Source organism: Microtus oregoni, unplaced genomic scaffold (assembly GCF_018167655.1).
Source record: "Microtus oregoni isolate MIOR12 unplaced genomic scaffold, Mior012 000018F_ref0000195, whole genome shotgun sequence".
Taxonomy (NCBI): domain Eukaryota; kingdom Metazoa; phylum Chordata; class Mammalia; order Rodentia; family Cricetidae; genus Microtus; species Microtus oregoni.
In genome coordinates, this window is record NW_024543077.1 from 40,468,059 (window position 1) to 40,478,332 (window position 10,274).

The 10,274-nt window shown below is 42.0% G+C and overlaps 1 non-coding gene across 1 annotated transcript; it reads left to right on the top strand.

Moving 5' to 3' along the window:
• The first annotated feature begins 2,163 nt into the window (after positions 1 to 2,163).
• LOC121459172 lies at positions 2,164 to 2,267 on the top strand. The gene has a single exon (XR_005975926.1). It is a non-coding gene; the product is annotated as a U6 spliceosomal RNA (small nuclear RNA).
• The last annotated feature ends 8,007 nt before the right edge of the window (positions 2,268 to 10,274 follow it).

The window sequence follows — 10,274 nt, forward strand, 5'->3', positions numbered from 1 at the left end:
GCCCCTGAGTACAGTGAGTTCCCGGGATAAAACTTTTACTACCTCCTCTTGCTTGCTGCCGGCGCACTCATGACTTCGATTTAAAAACCACAACGAAAAGACGACCCCTTGGGACACACTTTTTGTTCTGTTTTGTGTTTTGAGACAGCGTCTATCTAACTACGCAGCCCTGGCTGTTCTAGAAGTCAACTATGTACACCAGGCTGGCCTGGAATCCACAAGATCCTCCTGCCTCTGCCCCCAGCTCTAGGACACAGTTTTGAGGGCTATAGATAACTAAAATGTTGTTGAAAGTTTTTAAGTTGTAGGCAGAAGGAGCTACCCTCAACCCATTAATTAGTTGCCTTTCGTCACAGGAAGACTTTAAATTCTCTGACTACTACTATAACCTTCTTGCACAGCATTCATTGAGGATTAAAAATAATCCCAGCACTCGGGAGGCAGAGGCTGGTGGATCCTTGCGAGTTCGAGGCCAGCCAGGTCTACAAGAGCTAGTTCCAGGACAGGCTTGATAGCTACAGCAAAACCCTGTCTCCAAAACAAAAAGAATATATATAAGTAAAGGGAATAAAATTGAAAGTTCTAAGATAAATCAATAATCCTTCACACTACAAGACAGTAGTAAAAGGATCTTTTCTTTTTTTTTTTTTTTTTTTTTTGGTTTTTCGAGACAGGGTTTCTCTGTGGTTTTGGAGCCTGTCCTGGAACTAGCTCTTGTAGACCAGGCTGGTCTCGAACTCACAGAGATCCGCCTGCCTCTGCCTCCCGAGTGCTGGGATTAAAGGCGTGCGCCACCACCGCCCGGCCAAAAGGATCTTTTCTATAGTTAGTAATGAGGTGATTAGAGATGTCCCAGCGATCAAAGAGCACTTGGTTGTTCTTCCAGAGAACTCTGGTTTGAGTCCCAACACCCACATACTCATTCACAACTACCTGTAATTCCAATCCCAGAGAATCCAATGCCTTCGGTCAGCACCAAGCCAGGCCTGCACATATGGCATAGACATACACGCAGACAAAAACACCCATACACATTAAACATTTAAAAATTTATAGTATAATTAGTAATGAGACTACTGAACATTCAGATGCAAAAGAAGGAATTTGGAATCCCTATCTCACTGCAAATGCAAAATTAAAATGTCTCAAATGTGTGTATATATAAGACTGTCTTAGTTAGGATTTCTATTGCTGCAATGAAATGCTATGACCAAAAAATCAAGCTGGGGAGTAAAGGGTTTATTTGGTGTACACTTCCACATTGTAGTCAGTCCATCAGTGAAGGAAGTCAGCACAGGAACTCAGACAGGGAGGAACCTTGAGGCAGGAAGTGATGCTGAGGCCATGGAGAGGTGTTGCTTACTGGCTAGCTCTCCAAGGCTTGCTCATCCCAGGGGTGGCCCCACCCACAATGGACTGGGTTCTTCTATATCAATCACTAATTCAGAAAATGTCCTATAAGCTTGTCTGCAACCTGATCTTATGGAGGCATTTTCTTTTTTTTTTTTTTTGTTTTTGTTTTTGTTTTTGATTTTTTTTTCGAGGCAGGGTTTCACTGTGTAGTCCTGACTGTTCTGGAACTTGCTCTGTAGGCCAGGCTGGCCTCAAGAGGATCACAGAGATCCTCTTGCCTCTGCCTCCCGAGTGATGAGATTAAAGGCATGCACCACCATTGCCAAACTGGAGGCATTTTCTTAATTGATGGCCCCTCCTCTCTGATAACTTTAGCTCCTGTAAAGTTGACATAAAACTATCCAGCACAAAGACCTAAAAGTAAAGCTCTTAAGAGAGAATATAAACAAATCTTTTTATATTTGTTGATTTTGCTTTTGGAGGCAGGGTGTTTTTATTTGGCCCAGGCTGTCCTGGAACTCAGCTCTCGCAGTGTCGGCCTCCCAAGTACTACAATTTCAAGTTTACACAACCCCACCCAGCTTGGATTAGATCAATGATAGATTTTCAGATATGACACCAAAAACAGAAATAACTAAAGGAAAATTGAAAATCCGGAGTTCATCAAAAGTTTAACTTTAGTTGTTCAAAAGATAGCAAAAAGAATGAAATATTTGAAAATAATATATTTGCCAAAGACCTAAAATCAAAATATATAGAGAAATCTATTACAACTCAGCAATAAAAAGACAACCCAATTTAAAAATGGCCAATAGGGCAGACACTTAGCAGCACATATTGGAAAGATACAGCCAAGATTACCATAGCCCCTGTGCAAGGCTGACATGAAAATCCGTGAAGCAGTACATATTATTATATATTATGCTGAGGCCATCCCCTCGCTGTAGGCCTCCATCAAGAACATCGAGTGACAGGTCACCCTGACTTGTCCACTTCAGAGAGCTTTGTCTTTGACTTGCTTTGATGGTGGGTGTTTTACCAGCATCCCCAGCCCTAAGAAACAGTGTCTGGTCTGTTAATGATGACAATAAAGCAGACTCTGATTTTCTTTTTGGAAACTGTCCTGAGCCAGGCAGTGGTGGCACATGCCTTTAATCCCAGCACTCAATTTTGAGGCCACCGTGGTCTACAGAGCAAGTTATAGGTCAGGCTCCAAAACTACAAAGAGAAACCCTACCCCGAAAAGCCAAATAAATAAATAAATGAAAATAAATACTGTCCTGTGGGCGTAGATATTTTCTCAATGAAAATGCACAAATGGAGGGCTGGAGAGATGGCTCAGTGGATAAAAGCACTGCCTGCTCTTCCAAAGGTCCTGAGTTCAGTTCCCAGCATTCGCATGGTGGCTCACAACCATCTGTAATGAGATCTGGTGCCCTCTTCTAGCCTGCAGGCAGACACAATACTGTATACATAATAAATAAATAAATCTTTTTTTAAAAAAAAAAAAAGAAGAAAATGCACAAATGGCTATGAAAAGATGCTCAACATCACCTGCCATCACTGTCAAAAGGACAAGCAGCTCAGTGAGCATGGCTTAGCCTGTATTAGTACCAGCCTATGCTGTATAAGGAGAAGTTGTCTGGGGGAAAACCAGCAATAACAACACGGACTGAAGCATGTGCCCAGGTCTAGGTTTGATCTCAAACAACGCAAAAAAATTTTTAAAGAAAATTACAAAGAGATACCACTTTACACCCACTGAAATGTCTAACTGTATGAAAGATAATAACCAGTAGTGCCAAGCCTGTGCAGAAATTGAAACACACATACACAGGTGGTAGAAATCACCTTAAACTGTAAAACGTAATCATATGACCTAGCAATTCTTCTCCCACATACTCAAGATGCAAACATACAGCCACGCAAAACCAAGTGCACAAAGGTTCACACAACGTTATTCATAATAGCTGATTGTCAAGCAATAAATGTGTGATTTAAAAAAACAAATCTTGGGCTGGAGAGATGGCTCAGCGGTTAAGAGCATTGCCTGCTCTTCCAAAGGTCCTGAGTTCAATTCCCAGCAACCACATGGTGGCTCACAACCATCTGTAATGAGGTCTGGTGCCTTCTTCTGGCCTGCAGGCATACACACAGAACATTGTATACATAATAAATAAATAAATATTTAAAAAAAAATAAAAAAACAAATCTTGGGGGCTGGAGAGATGGCTCGGAGGTTAAGAGCATTGCCTGCTCTTCCAAAGGTCCTGAGTTCAATTCCCAGCAACCACATGGTGAGTCACAACCATCTGTAATGAGGTCCAGTGTCCTCTTCTGGCCTGCAAGCATACACACAGAAAGAATATTGTATACATAATAAATAATAAATATTAAAAAAAAAAAACAAAGGTCCTGAGTTCAATTCCCAGCGACTACATGGTGGCTTACAACCATCTGTAATGAGGTCCGGTGCCCTCTTCTGGCCTTCAGGCATACACACAGAATATTGTATACATAATAAATAAATAAATATTGAAAAAAAAACAAATCTTAGATGGAGAGATGGCTCGGTGGTTAAGAGCACTGGCTGCTCTTCCAGTGGACCCAGGGTTGATCGCCAGCACCTACATGGGAGATAACAACCATGTAACTCCAGTCCCAAAGGATCCACTGTCTTCTGGCCTCTACAAGCATTATACACACAGAGTGAACACACACATGCAGACAAGACACACACATAAAATTATATATATATATATATATATATATATATATATATACATGTTCAGTAAGATAGCTTATTGGGTAAAGATGCTTGTTACCAACTCAGAGGATGTAAGTTTGATCTCTAGGGCGGACGTGGTAAAAGGAGAAAAACAATTTCCTCAAGTTATCTGCAGACAACAGGAACATTCCTTTACCTGCTCTTCCAAAGTGAAGATGTCACTGTTTTTGTTTCAATAAAAAAATCAATGGCCATTAGCTAGGCAGGAAGAGGTCAGACAGGTCTTGTGGAGAGGAAAGGCAGAGTCTTTGGCCAGGCCCAAAGGCAAATGGAGATGAGGTAACAAGCATGTGGCAGAATGTAGTTTAAAAAATATTAAACTGAGTTTTAAGAGCTAGTTAAAAACAAGCCCCCCCTCTTTTTTTTTTCAAGACAGAGTTTCTCTGTAGCTTTGGGCCTGTCCCAGAACTAGCTCTTGTAGACCAGGCTGGCCTTGAACTCACAGAGATCCACCGGCCTCTGCTTCCCAAGTGCTGGAATTAAAGTTAAGCACCACCACCGCCCGGCAAGCCAAGCTTTCATAATTAATAATAAGTCTCTGTGTCCCTTATCATGAGCTGGAGGCCCAAAAGAAAAGTGTCTTCAGTTGTCTTCTGAACTCCACATATACACAAATAAAATGTACTTTAAAAAGAAAAACCTTAAGGCTGGGCGGTGGTGGCACATGCCTTTAATCCCAGCACTCGGGAGGCAGAGGCAGGCGGATCTCTGTGAGTTCGAGACCAGCCTGGTCTACAGAGCTAGTTCCAGGACAGGCTCCAAAACCACAGAGAAACCCTGTCTCAAAAAACAAAAAAAAAAAAAAACCTTAATATGATGGAACATTATTGGCGTTATAAAAAATGAAGTGCTTATACATGCCACAATATGGATGAAGTTTGACTCACTATGCAGAGTGAAAGAAGGCAACTCCCAAACATGATTCAATTATATGACATGCTCAGATAGGCAAATCAGTGGCGACAGATTACTGAGACTGCACCAGCCTCTCACCAGGGCCAGAGAATATGGAGCAAGTAGAGAGCAACACAGTCTCACTATGTAACCCATGCAAAATACAGGTTCAGGGGCCAGCTGGATAATTCAGCAGGACTTGCAAGTGTAACAACTTAAGTTTGATCCGTAGTACTGGCAGGGTAGAAAAGAAAATTGACTCCTGCATGTTTGCTCCAGCATAACATAGGCCATGCTCCGTGCATGCCTGCACACTTATAAATAAATGTAATTTAAAATTTCTTTTTTTTTTTTTTTTTTTTTTTTTTGGTTTTTCAAGACAGGGTTTCTCTGTGGCTTTGGAGCCTGTCCTGGAACTAGCTCTGTAGACCAGGCTGGTCTCGAACTCACAGAGATCCGCCTGCCTCTGCCTCCCGAGTGCTGGGATTAAAGGCATGCGCCACCATCGCCCGGCTTTAATTTAAAATTTCTTGAGGGTTGGGGAGATAGCTCAGAGGTAAAGAGCACTGATTGTTCTTCCTGAGTTCAAATCCCAGCAACCACGTGGTGGCTCACAACCATTTGTAATGAAATCTGGTGCTATGGTACATGCAGACAGAACACTGTATATAAAATAAATAAATCTTTTTAAAAAAAACATAAAACGTTTTAAAATAATGTAAGACAGATTCAGTGGAAAGGGAGAGGGGTAAAGGGAAGAGGAGACAAGAAAGAAAATGAGGCCGGGCGGTGGTGGCGCACGCCTTTAATCCCAGCACTCGGGAGGCAGAGGCAGGCGGATCTCTGTGAGTTCGAGACCAGCCTGGTCTACAAGAGCTAGTTCCAGGACAGGCTCCAAAACCACAGAGAAACCCTGTCTCGAAAAAACCAAAAAAAAAAAAAAAAAAAAAAAAAAAAAAAAGAAAGAAAATGAGGTAGATGGATATGCTCAAAGTACATTAAAACATATACGGAAATGTTCCAATAAAGCCTATTTGCACAATTACTATATGATGTTTTGTAAATCTAAAAGATTGTTTATTCAACAGGGGTTTTTTGCTTTCATTTTGTTTTGTTCCATTTTGAGACAGACTCTCACTTTGTAGACCTGGCTGGCCTGGAATTTACAATGTAGTTGAATGCATATGCAGAGATCTACCTGCCTCTTCCTCCTGAGTACTGACTGGGATTTAAGTGACCTGTTACCACTCCTGGCTACTTGTTTGTATTTTGGAACATGTTCTCATTAGATAGCCTTTAGTTGACTTCAGATTCATGATAGAGATAAGCTATTTTCAAACTTGTAGAAATCATCCTGCCTTCCTCCACTTCTCAAGTGCTAGAATTAGGTGTGCTCTACATGTCCAGAAAAACAGATCCATTAATAATCGCTATACTACAGACTGAGGGGAGTTTACTGGTGAGCACTGACTTCTAAACAGGCAGCTGTGAAAAGACTAAGGCTTTGTTTGCAACTATGTAAGAAGAATGTATCTGCAGCTGTTGTATTTTTAACTTTGGAATTGCAAGTAATCCCAAAGTCCTCATTTATGCTCTTGGTTAGCTCTGCTGTAAAAAGCACAAAAGAGATCTCAGCTCTGTGGGGTCTCCTCCCAACATACGATTGTTCATCCCACCTGTCTCAAGCTCAGACCCAGTCTTGTTCAAGACCAGCCTGGTCTACAAGAGCTAATTCCAGGACAGGCTCCAAAACCACAGAGAAACCCTGTCTCGAAAAACCAAAAAAAGAAATAGCCACCATACTAAGTAAAAATGGCTGCATTTCTTCACAAAGAATATTCAAATGATGTCATTCAGTATTGAAACTTAACAAAATTAATGTTAGAGTTTCTTGCTGACATTTTAACAAATTACCACGAACCGTGACTGGAATCTGAAGTCTATAATGCTTGCTATTTTAGGGAAGAACTAAATTGGTAGGGAAAGCAACAGGAACTGGTAGAAGGAAACAAGTTTATTAAAAAGCCAGCTCTGGCAGTCAGGCAGTGGTGGCACACAACTTTAATCTCAGCATTTGAGAGGCAGATGCAGGCAGATCTTTGAGAGTTTAGAGTTTAGGGCCAGACTGGTCTACAAAGCAAGTTCCGGGACAGCCAAAGCCATTACACAGAGAAACCCTGTTTCGAAAAACAAAAAACAAAACAAAAAAAAGCCACCTCTGAGGCAGGCAGTGGTGGAATACACCTTTAACCGTTTAATTCCAGCATTTAGGAGGCAGAGGTAGGCAGATCTCTGAGTTCGAGGACAGCCTGATCTACAGAATAAATTCCAGGACAGTCAGAGCTATTACAGAAGGAAACAATCTCAGAAAGAAAAACAACAACCACAATTGGGAGGCAGAGGCAGGCGGATCTCTGTGAGTTTGAGGCCAGCCTGTTCTGTAAGAGCTAGTTCCAGGACAGGCTCCAAAGTTACAGAGAAACCCTGTCTCGAAACCCCCCCCCCCAAAAAAAATTAAAACCGTGTAGCTCTGGCTGTCCTAGAACTCACTCTGTAGATCAGTCTGGCCTCAAACTCAAGAGATCTGCCTTCCTCTGCCTCCCAAGTGCTGGGGTTAAAGGTGTGTGCCATCACTACCTGGTTTGCGTAACATTTTCTTTTTCTTTTCTTTTTTTTCTCTTCAAGACAGGGTTTCTCTATATGTTGGACCCTGAAGGAGAAGCCCCAAGAGACCACTCTCACACCACAGTTGATGTAGAAGCAAGAGGGTTTAATTAATTCTGTCGTGACAGGGTCTTTTAGTATTCAGGGAAACCAAAAGACCCCAAATAGCTGGTACAGGCTACTTTTAAAGTATAAAGCCACAGGGCTGGAGAGATGGCTCAGTGGTTAAGAGCATTGCCTGCTCTTCCAAAGGTCCTGAGTTCAATTCCCAGCAACCACATGGTGGCTCACAACCATCTGAAATGAGGTCTGGTGCCCTCTTCTGGCCTGCAGACATACACACAGACAGAATATTGTATACATAATAAATAAATAAATAAATATTTAAAAAAAAGTATAAAGCCACAGAAACAAGGGGGGAGTCTGGGGGTTGTTTTTCGAACTATTAGGATTGGCTGATTCAAAGGGCTACTAGCAATGACTGGTCTGAGCCAGGGCTGGAGGACTGTTGCCAGATCAGGTGAGGTAAAGAGGAAACATTTGAGGGTTACTTCGACCCCTTCGCAGGGACCAAGTCAAAACATCAGGAACTGAGTCAACACCTGAGGGTTATCTTGCCCCTATTCCAATAACTGAGTTCTATCCAGAGAACACTCACAAGGACACAGAGAGATGGAAAATCTCCAATATTCCAGTACGTGCATGTGTAGTTGCTAGGTCCTTGGTTCCCAGGGGAGGGGGGAAAGCACTACGACAGGGAGGGCCTCAGAAATGGCCTCAGAGTTGTCAGAAATGGCTTCAGAGTTATCCTAGAGTTCTACATGTATATGCCTGGCTGTCCTGGAACTCATTCCGTAGACCAGGTTGGCCTCCAACTCAGAGATCTGCCTGTCTCTGCCTCCGAAGTGCTAGGATTAATGGCTTGTGTCAACATGACCCAGCTATAATATTTTCTTTTTTAAAATATTTATTTATTTATTTATTTATTTATTTATTATGTATACAATATTCTGTCTGTGTGTATGCCTGCAGGCCTGAAGAGGGCACCAGACCCATTACAGATGGTTGTGAGCCACCATGTGGTTGCTGGGAATTGAACTCAGGACCTTTGGAAGAACAGGCAATGCTCTTAACCTCTGAGCCATCTCTCCAGCCCTATAATATTTTCTTAAAACTCAAAATTTTACTCTGTATACCATTTTAGCTTCAAACACAAAATTTGACATGTTGCAGCCAGTTTCATTGTTTTTTTGTGTTTTTTTTTTGGATTTTTCGAGACAGGGTTTCTCCGTAGCTTTTGGTTCCTGTCCTGGAACTAGCTCTTGTAGACCAGGCTGGCCTCGAACTCCCAGAGATCCGCCTGCCTCTGCCTCCTGAGTGCTGGGATTAAAGGCGTGCGCCACCACTGCCCGGCTCAGTTTCATTGTTTAATATTCACTGTAATCTCTTCTCTGACTCACCAATTATTTAGAAATTTATTCTGAAATTTTAAAACATGAAGGAATTTCCTATGAATTTATTACTAATGTCTAGCTTAATTTCACTATGATCAAACAACATACTCTATAGATTTAAAATTCATTTGAAATTTTCTCAAGTCCTAGTGTATGGCCAATTTTGGTTAGTGGTATATGTGTACTTTTGAAAATGTATATTCTTTATGTATGTTGCATTGTGTGCTCATGTCCAAGTGTATAGATGTGAAGCCATAAGTGGATGTTGGGTATTTCCCTCCATGGCTGTTTGGTTTCATTCCCCTTGCTGAGGACGTAAAGTTTGTACATCATTCCAGGTTATAGTCTATTACTTCAGGGAAGTTACAGCAATAGGCGCTGGAGACAGCTGGTCCCATCGCATCACATCCACATCCAGGATAGAGAGAAGACGCTGCTGAGCTAGTCCAGCAATTAAGAGTGAGACTACTGCTGCAGAGGACCTGAGTTCAATTCCCAGCACCCACACAGAGGCTTCATATCCTGAAACTCCAGTTCCAGGGGATCTGATGCCCTCTTCTCACTCCAAAGGTGCCTGGTTTTTTTTTTTTTTTTTTTTTTTTTTTTTTTTTGGTTTTTCGAGACAGGGTTTCTCTGTGGCTTTGGAGCCTGTCCTGGAACTAGCTCTGTAGACCAGGCTGGTCTCGAACTCACAGAGATCCGCCTGCCTCTGCCTCCCGAGTGCTGGGATTAAAGGCGTGCGCCACCACCGCCCGGCAAAAGGTGCCTGTTCTTAAAGATGCATATATCCCAACATAGAATCGCACATGTACACATAATTTTTTTTTTAATGCAGGGAGAAGCCAGGCAGTGGTGGCACACACATTTAATCCCAGCCATTCAGGAGGCAGAGGCGGGTGGATCTCTGTGAGTTTGAGGCCAGCCTGGTCCACAGAGTGAGTTCCAGGATAGCAAAATTCAGACGCGTAAAATAAAGTTTTTTTAAGTCCTCTGCAAGAAAATATGCTCTTAATTCTTAAGCCATCTCCTAAATAAAAGTTTTTTTTTTGAGACAGTGTCTCTTTATATATTCTTGAAACTCGATATTCCCAAATGCTGGGATTAAAGATCTGTGCCACAAC